At 39.9% G+C, this 13145-nt stretch overlaps 1 long non-coding RNA gene across 1 annotated transcript in view; it reads right to left on the minus strand.

Moving 5' to 3' along the window:
* The window catches only part of LOC144340914 (uncharacterized), a 38760-nt gene extending 25820 nt beyond the window's left edge, over positions 1-12940 (minus strand). The window contains exons 1-4 of the long non-coding RNA XR_013417460.1: positions 12794-12940; positions 11691-11820; positions 11374-11496; positions 4116-4258 (exon numbers count right to left, since the gene is read on the minus strand). This is a non-coding gene — a long non-coding RNA (uncharacterized LOC144340914). The remainder of the gene's footprint in view (positions 1-4115; positions 4259-11373; positions 11497-11690; positions 11821-12793) is intronic.
* Between the last annotated feature and the right edge of the window lie 205 nt (positions 12941-13145).

The raw sequence follows: 13145 nt of genomic DNA on the forward strand, positions 1-13145 counted from the left end.
TGACAGAGCAAGACTCTGTCTCAAACAAAAAATGTTGAAAATAAAAAGCAATGGTGAAAATGAGGAACAAGTGGAACTCTTATACATTGCTAGTACAAGTACAAAGTGGTGCAGCCGCTTTCAGAAAGAACTGGAAAGTTCTTATTAAATTAAGCATACCCTTTTTCATATGACTGACTTCTAGGTCATCAAGAGAATTTGACACATATGTACACATAAAAGCCTGTAGGTGAATTTTTAGAGCAACTTTAATCCTAATCACCAGATACTGGAAACAAGCCAAAAGTTTGTCAAATGGCAAGTGAATAAACAAACCCAAGCACATTATGCTGTACAATGGGAAACTACTTAACAATAAAAAGAAACAAAATGATCCATTCCACAACATGAATGAATCCAAAAAGCAGATTATGCCTAGTGGAAGAAACCACAATCAAAAGACTGCATATGGCATGCTTTCATTCATATGACATTAAGGAAAAGGCAAAACTATGCTGACAGGAATCAGTGGCTTCCAGGAGCTGACGGGAGTGGAGGGGATTGACTGTAAAAGAGCATGAGGGGCTTTTTGGATAATGAAAATAGTCTTTGTCCTTACTGTGGTGATCACACAACTCTATATATTTGTCAACATTCTTGGAACTGTACTCCTAAACAAGGAAATTTTATTAGATGTAAATTATACCTCAATAACTCTGACTTTAAAAAAACTGCTAGCTGGCAGACCCTCACAAGATCAGCAATTTGGTGGTGTGGAAGAAGGGGGAGCTCTCCAGCCTCAGGTACCAGCCGCTGAATTAATGTTGTTTTATGTTAATTAAATTTATTAATATAACTCTGCGATAAGAATACCTGTCTTCTAGTTCCAATATTCCCAAAAGTGATGGGAGCAGGGGAGATGTGCCAACCTGGCAATATTCTGTGAAACTAATTACCTCAGGAATTTGTGTAAGAATGAACCAACACAGGTGCTACACTCAAATAACAAATTAAACACACCCGCCCTCAGAGAGATTTTGCAATATACCCGCAAGAGTTTGTTGCTTTTTGTGAACCTCATGCATAAAACAGGGTTTATGGTTATTTTGAGGTTTTGCCACCTCTATCCAATATGGGCATTGGAGGGCGTGTTGGTGACTGCATTTCTCTTTACTGAGTCTGCCTTTGTTTCCTTTGATCCGCCAGCCAGTGGCTGCTGTCCATGGTCCCTGAGTGGCAACTCACAGGTGTCTCCTGGGCAAATTTGATAACGCATAGGAGATCCAGTCAGTCCAAGGCAATGGATCCCATCAAAACAGTCACACAAGCAACACAAACCTGGGGCTACTTATTCTACACTGCAGGCCCCAGAACAAGAATCACAGGCTCTGAATCTTTGCATTTGGCCCCAGTCACAGAGATACCAGCATCTCCCAAGTCCAGGCAGTGTCAGATGAAGTGGGTTGTGCTGGCCTTCTTTCTAAATCCCCCCGGACAAAGAGTTTTTTATTTTGTTTTGTTTTGTTTTCTGAGACGGAGTCTTGCTCTGTTACCGAGGCTGGAGTGCAATGGCATGATCTCAGCTCACTGCAACATCCGCCGCCCGGATTCAAGTGATTGTCTTGCCTCAGCCTCCTGAGTAGCTGGGATTACAGGTGCATGCCATCACGTCCGGCTAATTTTTGTATTTTTAGTAGAGATGAGGTTTCATCATGTTGGTCAGCCTGGTCTCAAACCCCTGACCTCCTGATCCACCCTCCTCAGCCTCCCAAAGTGCTGGTATTACAGGCATGAGACACCACGCCCAGCCAAAGAGTTGTTTTTAAATGACAAGCCATTTGAGTCCCTCTATTCCTCAGCCCCAACCATTCTTTCTAATTTTATTTCCTGACCACCCCTCCCCTACCCCACCTTATACCCATCCTACACTCCAGGTACATCAGACTGTTGGGCTGACTATAAGCCCAAAGGGCACTGATTCATTTATATTCCTTTGTCCATATTTCTTCAGCTCAAATGCCCTTCCTGTGAAAAATCTCCCCCTATGTAAATCATAGTCTTTCTTCAAGGCCCAGCTCAAAGGTCTCCTCTTCTGTGAAGGCCTCCTGACTTCCTCAATCAGAATTATTCTCCATGACTTCTGTTTCCTCAGGGTGCTCCCCTCCATCCCTCATGGCCTCTGGCTCTCAGTGCCTATCAAGGGCCCACACTTAATGGGGCACTGTCAACATTTGTCAAGTTAGACTGTACTCGTCTCTATCACAAGACATCCCTTGCTTAAACACTCCCTTGAATATTTCCAAATAAAATAATGTCTTGTATCTGGCTCTTTTTCAGATTACTATTGTTTCTGTGTGAAAATTTCCACTCTTGTATTGAGGCTATGAACATAGACTCCAAAATAAAAAGCAAAGGAAACTCAATCAATCCAAATATTAAGTCTTATTGAGCAATAAAATAATTGCCTTGTTAAATTCAACTGCTTTTTGAAGAAAGCTATATTCAGTCACATTGATCTAGGTGTAGACATAGACTAATGTTCCCATTAGGTATTCCAAGGCATGTTTTTTCATCTTTAATCCATCACATCAATTTTGAGATTATTTCTTACAGAGTATTTCTATGTTTCCTGGAAAACCAACAGGATATGAAAATGTTAAGAGACTTTTTATCAGAGAAAATGTACTGCCTTTATTTTGTCTATAATCTTGTCTTTCTGTGAACTTCCACCTGCTGGTTAGAGAAAAATAAATTAACTAAATGTCTAACCTGGTTTAACTTTAGCTTGATCCAATAATTTAAACAGCCGCTTTAGGGAATACCCAGTCTCTCTTGAATAAAATGCTCTTTCGAACAGCCTTCCTCTTACCCTGCTTCTCTCACGATGATGGCAGTGAGTGTGGGGCGGGGGGGGAAGGGGGCTTAGGTGTCCCGCAGCTGCAACATCAGACCTGTTGGTTTTTGACTAGGCATCCCCATTAAGAGGAAACCAGAGACCCTCAGTGTGCCAGCTAGATTCTCTTCTTCTCCAACCAACTGCTCTCCCTTCTTAACTATGTGGGCCTATCCCATGATGGTTAGTGTTGGCCCCTCCCAGAATCTCAAAACAAAAACCCATTATCTTCACAGGATATTTTATATGTCTTCCTACTCCCTACCCTCAGGCAAAAAACAGAACAGGAAAAATACACACTGACCACCTCACTTCTTTCTCTCTTCTGTCCTACGTCTTCCCACTCTTTTTTGGAACAGAAAGCTCAACTGAAGCGCTAAACCAGCACCCATCTTTAGCCCCCTCCCCAGCTGACTGTGCCTTTACTAAATGATTCTTTATCCTGTCAATATATAAGCCATGTTGTGATCTTGTGAAAATTCTCTGATGAAAAATATTATTCTTTCAATTCTCTAATTAAAAGCAGCTCTTCCTTTTAAATAAAACTATGCCTGCCTTGTTTTATTTGCCATTGGTTCAGGCTGATGGTAGGCAAACACCTCTGTTGTGTCTCCTGAATATGAATGCATCATGCCACAATGGAATTTCAATGCCTAGTGACAAGCTGTCAATTTTCCTAAGAGAAGCATCAGAGTTATACGGATGCTTTGTCAAAAGGCATTTAGTCAAATGCACATCTGACCTTTCCTCTTCTGTCTATCACAAATTCAACCATAACCATTCCCAGTCTGTGGTTTCCCACATCACCTGGCTTCACCTGAGCTCAATTCTTCTCTGCCTTCACCTTTACCCTCAGCACTATAGTACTTGTAGCGCTAGCTTTTTAAAAATTCCTCTACTATAATTCTTTTTTCTCAAAAAAATGGAAATTTGCTTACACAACTTTGAGACCATCTTCAACATCAATGCATTTTCCAAACTCAGAAGCTCATCTCATCCTTCCCCTCTTTATTCCTCTGTGTCACTTCTCACACCAGCCAGGAAGACCTTCTCCAGGACCATCTGCTCTCCTGGAACCTGGGAGCCCCTTTTATACACAATTTTGCAACTCAAAAAGGGGACTCCCACCTGGCCTCAACTTTCTTAGGTCTTAGTATCAGAACCTCTGGCTACTGCAGTCTCTATTCAAATGCAATTCTTGAAATGAATTCATACTTTTTTCTCTCAGCTTTAAAATTTTTACCTGGCTTGTTCATCTCTGACACGTGCACAGGGACTGCTCCTTGGACTAAAAGTCAAGAAATCTGGAAACCTCTGACTCCAACACAAATAAGCCACGTGACCTTGAAGGTGTCATCTCACTCTTCTGAACCTCAGAAGACTCATCTATAAATTAAGAAGGTTTGAAGTAAGTGATGGCAGAACTCATTTCTACTCTAATACCATTTGTTTCAATAAATTTCTATCCTTTTTAAACACGACTCTTTGTTTTCAATTGAGGCAAACAGTAGTGAGAACTTTCCTCTCCTCTTTGTACACCTGCTGTACCATCAAATTAGGATGAATTAAAAGCAAAGCTTCTAACAATACAGGTTGCTTTCTTTCCTTTCCAAATTTTAATTGGCTCTTTAACAGGTGTGCTTTAACCTGCTCTCCACTCCAACATTTTAAATAATAATATTTTTCATCACATTAGCCAGAGTGTGCCAGCATTATTAAAAATAAAGCAATCACATTTAACAGAGGTAAATGAACACAAGAAGCTACTTTTGTCCAGAGTGTTCAATTATATTAGGGCAGTATGTACATCTATATATCAGCCAAGAACACACATTTTTTCTTAAATCTTTTATTTACTTCCCACACCTATTTCCTAATTTTAACACTGGCCATTCTAGCTCTCAGAATGTGTTTCAAAATTCCTAATTTGCTCATTCATTGCATTGTTTTCTGAAACCTCTTTCAGTCTTTTCAGGTGTTTGGTTTTATTTTTGTCTCATTATTGTTGCTGGTTTTCCTTTGTCTCTGTAATACGCCTACTCTGTGGTCACTTTATTTGGGTTTATTTCAGAGCCTGTCTCTGAAGATTTTGAAATCAAATGAGAAAAGATCCTTCGCATTACTTGTCATTATTTTAAAAGAACTATGTCCATCTGAATAAAATTAAATATTTTATACAAGATAGTGAAAGTATGGAATAATTCTAATTTTCTTACACAGGTACTGCATATATATGTTGATTACTTGTTAATGTGTATCTTCAGGGATGGGAGAAAGGTTAGTATGAAAATGTTTTGCTACCTTCACAGAAGGTCTGCACTCTGGTTGGATCAAACAATTGGTTAATTCAACAAAGTTGCCAAAAAATAGCAATCAATTCAGTGTAAAGAAAATCAATCACAGAGGTAGTTTGGTTGCTTTGTAGACAAAACAGTCAGAAGAGTGATTGAATTTTTCACTTTTCAATGAGTTGTTTTGGCCTTGTGTGGATGCAGCCATTAACTCATTAATCACCCAGAACTCCTCAGTGGCTGAGAGAGGGAAATCATTACCTTCCAAGTATAGATCGCATATTAACAATATGCAAAAGGCCTGCCAGGGTGAATGTGCTCAATGACCCCATTTGAGAAAAATGAGTTTCACAAATATTTTATAGCATATGGAGGTAAACTGTACCTGATTTATCATTTCACTTTCCAATTGTGAAACTCTATGTCTGCTAGTGTAAGTTTGCAGAGAATTCAATATACATAAAATATATTCATTTAATCCTTAAATTAGAGTGAATTTTAATTCATAGAGTACTACAAAAATAATTCTTGCAACATATTGGGCTTCCCCACATTGATTTTATGCAATATCAAAATGGAGGAGTTTTGCACACATCACAATTAGCTCCCACCCGTGCAGTATACATATATGCCATTCTGATAAATATGTATATTTTCCCATATGGTGTTGAATGTTAGCGTCTAATTTACCTCTTAATTTTTAATTAATTTTAAATTACATTCTAAATGAAGCCGACAGGAGTCTAATTTGCATGCTTATTTGCATATCTGTAAACACACTGTTTGCATTGTTTATCTAGTCCCTGTCCCCATGACATACAGAGGTTTTTCTCACCCCGTGTGGCGAATTGAGACTGCCAAAGCATCAAGGTGCCCTCTAAGACTTGCAGACACTATTCTAATCTAGAACAGATGATGCTGGCTCTCTTTTCTCCACAATGGCCACAGAGGATTCTGAAAGGCCAAGGTCAATGATAGCAGTTAAGCCCTCTGCTTTCTCAGAGGAATAGCAGTATCTGTGATTCATCTTTAGAAAATAAAACTATATACTTTTTGAACACTGTGGATTTTTTTAAATGTACAATGCCCTAAATGACTGAAATAATAACACCAAATCAGAAAAACAAAGTCACGTTATATTATCTTCTGGACTGATAGCTTCCTAACCCAGTCAGAAGAAGGCAGCACAGAACAAAGGCATTTTCCTCTGCAACAAGCAATGGATTATTTTCCTTGTCTGAGTAGGCTATCCTCTGGCAGCACTAATGGCAGCTGTGGCCTGTTGGTACCTTGCCTTTTGACAACAACATACCATACGTGCAACTTCAGTCAATCAATATACAAGCCACCTCAAAGACCCTTTGGAGACTGACAAGCAGTTCAGGATTCAAGGAGATTTGATGTATTTTTGTACACGAATCTCACCAGCAGACAGGACTACAGGACTACTTTTCTCCCGAAAAGTACTGTGATTCCCCTCTTTGTTCATAGCTTCAATAAGCAAAGATATTGTGGAAAATGATTTTGTTTTGCTATAAGGCAAGTACTATACTGCGTGTTAATAGGAGTTTGCTGATCCTGTTTGAGGTCATACCTATCCGATTTCTAATTCCAACTTTTCTGTGACCTTGGGCACCTTCCTTAATCTCACCGAAGCTTTACCATCTCTATTATTGACTAAAATCTTAGAAATGATTATCTTTTGAGGTTGTAATAAAGACTAAGCAAAATGGAAATCTCCTGGAACATTTTTCTGTATTTTTCTTTCCTCTCCAGTGGAAATAGATACCAAGTCCCAAGCCTGGCAGATGTTAAATGTGGTATCTCATGGCACATAAAGAGAACAGACTAGACCTGGGGGAATTGTATGCTGCTGTCTTGATCTTTACTCCAATAGTACCACCTGCTTTCTTGTTGTAAAAAACTTCCATGGCTGCCCTATCAAAAGTAGACTTTCCCTTTCAGCTCTTTGTTTTCAAAACCAAGCCAGCCCTCAGTGGACCAAAAGTAATATTAAATGTGTCAAAGTGATGGTGTTTACAGCTGGATTGTCGTCATACAACCAATCAATCAACCACAAGAACAATAACACTTTCCCTACAAAGAGCAGAAAAAATATTCTTCCTTCCAAAATAGCCAGGAAACATGTACATCAAACACTGACTGGTGCACAATTTGTTGTACCTGGTCATTCCGTACACAAGAGCCTACCTGATACCTCTCGGAGGGGATGTAACTCCAAACTCACTCACTCCACTCCACTTTCAAGGATTTGAATCAACCAGCAAGAATGAATGCAGTTATATATAAAAATGTAAATAGGTCAAAGAAATCACAGCAAAGATAAAAGAAAGGTACGTGAGACCAAATGGAAAATCAGCTCACTGAAACATATGCGAAGAGATTGCACGTAGTTATAAAAATAGGAATCTTAATGTGGTTCTGAGTTTCTATGCATCCAAAAAGTATTATTTAATCTATTACAGGAGACACATTCTCCATAAAATAAAATAATACCTGTTTCCCAAGAAAGCAATGCTTCCAGGCACTAAACTCTTAGAGACATGTCTCCTGCTGACACCCATAAAGGGAAATCTATGAGTCTGAAACTATTTACCTACAAACTTATCCCATAACTCTGTGCTTTTTAAATAGATAAAAGACTCAAAATTAATCTTTCGGTCCTCTCTGCTCCTACATGTTTTGCTCTCTATAATGGAAGCTTTACAGAGTGACCTACTTCAGGCAAAGGGTCACATCTTGGCGTACTCTAGAGTTGCTGTGTACAGCTGTGCAGCCTGTGCACTGCATTTAACTAGACTATGGTGAGTGATGCCCCTCTGGGGCTTAGCAATGCAGTTTGCAGCATGCCACATAGTATCTTCCTTGTAGAAAGCATTCAGTCAATATTTGCTTTATTACGTAAACATACCTCTGCAGTAAACACAGGGGTTATGCATGTCTGTCCCTGCCTGGATGTGAATTCTAGCTCTGCCACTTGCCTACTGTGTGACCTTGGAAAAGTTACCTAACCTTTTGGCACATGTATTCCTCATCTATAAAACGAAGATAGTAAAAGTGCACACCTAATAGGATTAAGTACTTTATGTATGTAAAGAGCTCAGAACAGTGCCTGGCACAAAGATTCTGCATTAGTATTATTCCGGTTTATTCTGGTGTAGAAAATATACAGGTGGATTTCTATTTTAGTGTTCTTAATGGGCTATTCAAATAATTGTGCTCCTTCTTAAAAGTACCTTTTAGATAGGAATGTTGCAATGGTACAATGCATTAAGGAAGTCTACAATTCCAAGAGAATACAATAAGGAAGGGGAAGGAGATTAGCCCTTTTGATCACCTATGGTATGCCAGGCACTGAGCAAACACTTCATGTATGTGGTCTTATTCAGTCCTCACAACTATCTGATAAGGTAGAAGTATTATGTGTGCCCTAAAACAAGCTTAACCAGTCTGTGAGTGCAAATTGTGTTACATCCTCAGTAAGCATCCTGCCATCATCAGTTAATACAGAACCCAGCCCTGACAAAATCTCTCCATCTTTGCCTCTGGGTCTCCAAGGCTATCTCCATGCCTCTCAGAGGGGTTGTCACTCCAAACTCACTCACTCCACTCCACTTCCAAAGATTTGAATCAACCAGCAAGAATGAATGCAGTTATATATAAAAATGTAAATAAATCGAAGAAATCACAGCAAAGATAAAAGAAAGGTACATGAGACCAAATGGAAAATCAGCTCACTGAAACATACACCAAGAGATTGCACATGTACAAAGCCCATTGGTCAGATGCCTCTTGCATCTGCCAGATATCACTGTCCCTTCTGCTAGGCATGGATCCTGAAGAGACAGCTGCCAGATCTGCTGGCAGCTTCTGTATCTGCCCAGTATTGCCACCTTTGCTGGGCACTAGACTTTCATTGCATGCTGCCACATAGGCTGGGCATCATCACTGTTGGCAGTCTCCCTTGCATTTCCTCCTGGCCTCTAGTTGCTCTTCAGCTACTGTGCTGCTCCCCCTGCATTTTGCATTATTGAAGTACTAGTAGAGATTGTAGGAGGAAAGTCACTCTCTCCACTTGGGGCACTTGTACCTTTCCAACAGGTCATCAAAACAGGAATGCTTGTGCCTTGGTGTCTCTCATTTCTTAAGAAAACATCAGGACAGGAGCTGTGGCTCACTCTTGTAATCCCAGCACTTCGGGAGGCTGAAGTGGGCAAATCACAAGGTCAGGAGTTTGAGACCAGCCAGGCCAACATGGTGAAACCCCTTCTGTACTAAAAAAATACAAAAATTAGCCAGACATGGTGGCACGTGCCTGTAGTCCCAGCTACTCGGGAGGCTGAGGCAAGAGAACAGCTTGAACTGGGGAGGCAGAGGTTGCAGTGAGCTGAGGTCATGCCACTGCACTCCAGCCTGAGCAACACAGTGAGACTCCATCTCGAAAAAAAGAAAGAAAGAAAAAGAAAAAAAAAAAAAAACATCAATTTGGCCGGGTGCAGTGGCTCATGCCTGTAATCCCAGCACTTTGGGAGGCCAAGGCAAGTGGATCACCTGAGGTCAGGAGTTTGAGATCAGCCTGGCCAACCTTGAGATCAGGTTTCAACAACAGGTGAAACCCTGTCTCTACTAAACAATACAAAAAAAAAAAAATTAGCCAGGCGTGGTGGTGGGCACCTGTAATCCCAGCTACTTGGGAGGCTGAAGCAGAAGAATCGCTTGAACTTGGGAGGCAAAGATTGTAGTGAGCCAAGGTTTCACCATTGCACTCCAGTCTGGGCAATAAGAGAGAAACTCAGTCTCAAAAAATAAACAAATAAATAAATAAATAAATTTGGATTTGTTTTACATTCAATCTTCTCTATATCCAGAACCCAGATGAAACGAGGGCGATGTCAGGGATATATCTGAAGCTTTACACTGCCCAAAACTTCCTTCTGGACCCCAGGGGCTTGCCACTAGACCAGCGTACAAGCTATTGTAGAGTTTGAAAGATTTTTTTGAGAGTGACATAGTTGCTTTACTAATTTTTTAAAAAGAGCTTTTTTCTGATATATCTGTGTCTAGAGTCAAGATAGAAAATATGCGGATATATGCTACATTTATCTAATGTCACTATATCCCATGTTGTAAACATTAATAACAACTTCAGAGTCAGGGGGAAATGTAAGGAGAGTGTGATAGAGACAGAGCCTAGAATAATAGAAAAAGTAACAATTCTGAGACCAAATAGATGTGGGTTTTATCCCAGCTCCATGTACCTTCTAGTCAATTACTTCACCTTAACTTTCTTATTTATAAAATTGAAATGATAATAGCACACTTGGAAATTCAAGAAATAGAGTTATTGTGCATGAAATGCCTGGTGTATAGTATGTGCTCAATAAATGATCATTCTTTTTTTTTCATTATCATCACTTTGTAATTTTCTTTGGATATGGACTTTGGGGGCTCTAAATCATGAAAAGTGACAGGCAGCTGAAAGAACAGCGCTGCTCCATAATTATTTATTGAATGTCTCCTGTATTTAACTTTGCATTAGCTCAGAGGGATACAATGGAGAACAAGAGCAACAAAGCTCCCACTCTTAGAGCCTACATTGTAGGTGAGAAGATATAAAATACATAAACGAGTAATAGTATTATAAATGCCATTAGTACTCTGAAATGAGTGTACAAAACATGCTAGGAATAAATAATGTGCAATCTATGAAGAGTTTTATGGGGAGAAGAGTGAAATGATATAATTTATATTTCTAACAGATCACAGAGACAGTTTGTGGAAAATGGAAAGTTGCAAGTGTGAAAGTGAGCAAGTGAAAGTCATTCTCTGCTGCAGGAGAGTGACATAAGCTGGCCTTGCTTGACTTCAAAATAGTTTTCAGTGCAATCAATTCACCATTTCCGTGTGGAGAAGGTCTGTTGTTCAGACTCATTGGAGGCTAAAAAAGGTTCTTTATGGTGAGAGCTGGTAAGTCAGTGAAACGGCTCCCAACTCGAAGTTGGATCATGGGGTATTGCAGCAGAAGACTCCAAAAGTCACAGATGAAAGAAGGTTGCGCCAAATTTAGAATAAAGAGATTTAGAAGGCTGCTGGTCGGCTTGAGGCACAGATTTCAGATGGCACAGGAGGAGATAGCAAGCAGTGTTGGACAGGTCTTCATGTAAGGAAGGAGCCAGGACCTGCTCTTACCAGAAAGCTGAGCTCTGCCATTTGATTTCTTTTAGTGCCATGTAAGTCTCTCCATCCCCGAGGTAATTTGATACAGTCTGAGAAGGCTCCTGCTCTCTATGAGCTGGGCTTTTGCAAGAGATGCTGCAGAGAGAAAACCTATGTTAGACCTGTGTACATGTTTATGTCTGTGTGTGTATATATACATACATACATATATATGACCATTTTAATTTATTTAATTTATAAATCATTTTGCTATAACACAAATATCTTGCAAAAAATGTTATAGTCTACGAGTTCCTACAAAATCACAAGCAAGAACTAGAGACATGTACTTGACATAATGTGAAATCTTGTGCTCTGTGCTTCTGCAGGAAGAGATGAGGTGATTCTTCAGACGCTGATCAAAATTCCCTGCCTCTCTCAGGGTCGCTGAGCCTCGGAATGGCAGGAGCACTGCGCCATCTGGTGGGCAGATGCACTGCATCAACGTTCATTAGCAGAGGCTTTTTACACACACACACACACACACACACACACACACACACACACACACGCTTTTCAAGGAAGACTCGAGAACAAATCCAGAAGCTGAGCTGACAACTACAAAATACCATCAATTAAAGCTATTCTTTGGTAAGTTTCACAACAGATTAATTTATAAATGAAAAGGATTGAAATGTGGTACCACTGTAAATCTTTAATTTTTCAGTAGGATATATATTATCTGATAGTTAATGGGTGTGTACCCTGTGCCAGGTAGGTGCTAGTCTATGTACTTTACACGTGTTAACATATGTCATCCTCACAGCAATCCTATAAGATTGGTACTATTTCCATCCCATTTTACAGGTGAGGAAACTGAAACAGAGAGGTTCAGTACCTTGCCCAAAACTGCACAAGCTGGTATGTGGCAGAGCAAGAATATAACAATGTTCTTGAGCTCTTAGGCACTAGGCTAGGCTGCTTCTCCGATATACACAATGTAGCACAGTGAGATTGGGTGTCATTAAGACAGAGGTCAGAAAACAGGATTTTGAAAAGCGTGTTCCGAAAGCATAAGATTCTGTTTTCAAATTGCTTCCCCAAGCAAAAGAATACAAAACTCTGAGCTTCCTATAAGGCAGAACCTTTATAGAAAGCAAGTTTTTGAAAACTGCTTTACAAAAAAAAGTACACTTTTTAGAATCACCAAATTTGGAACTAAAGAGCAAGATCCCTTGATGATCATAATTGTGGTAGTTAATTGTATGTGTTGACTTACTGGTACATGAAATTCTCAGATACTTGGTCAAACATTATTCTAAGTGTGTCCATAAGAGGGTTTCTGGATGAAATTAATGTTTGAATTGAGAGGCTGAGTGAAGCAGATTGCATTCCTAAATGTGGCAGGCCTCGTCCAATAGGTCAAAAAACTGAGTAGGACCCAGAGACTCACCCTTGCTTGAGTAAGAACAAGAGGAAACTCCCTCTCCCTGACTGCTTTGAGATGGGACATCAGTCTTTTCCTGCCTTCAGACTCAAACTGAAATATTGACTCTTCTTCGGTCTCCAGCTTGCCAACTGCATATCTTCGGACATTCTATTGGCTCTGTTTCTCTAGAAAATCCTTACTAATGTGATGCTCGTTGTGTCATCATCACATTGCCATCATCATTGTGGTCACCCTCAACATCATCATCATCATCTTCTCTACCTCACACTGAGTGTCCCCCCTTGCAGGTACAGTGTTCAGTGCTCTGAGACTGTGTGTGTAAAAGTGCTTATTTCACAGATGAGTAAACCGAGGC

The sequence above is a fragment of the Macaca mulatta genome, chromosome 5 (genome assembly GCF_049350105.2).
Source record: "Macaca mulatta isolate MMU2019108-1 chromosome 5, T2T-MMU8v2.0, whole genome shotgun sequence".
In the NCBI taxonomy this organism is placed as follows: Eukaryota; Metazoa; Chordata; class Mammalia; order Primates; family Cercopithecidae; genus Macaca; species Macaca mulatta.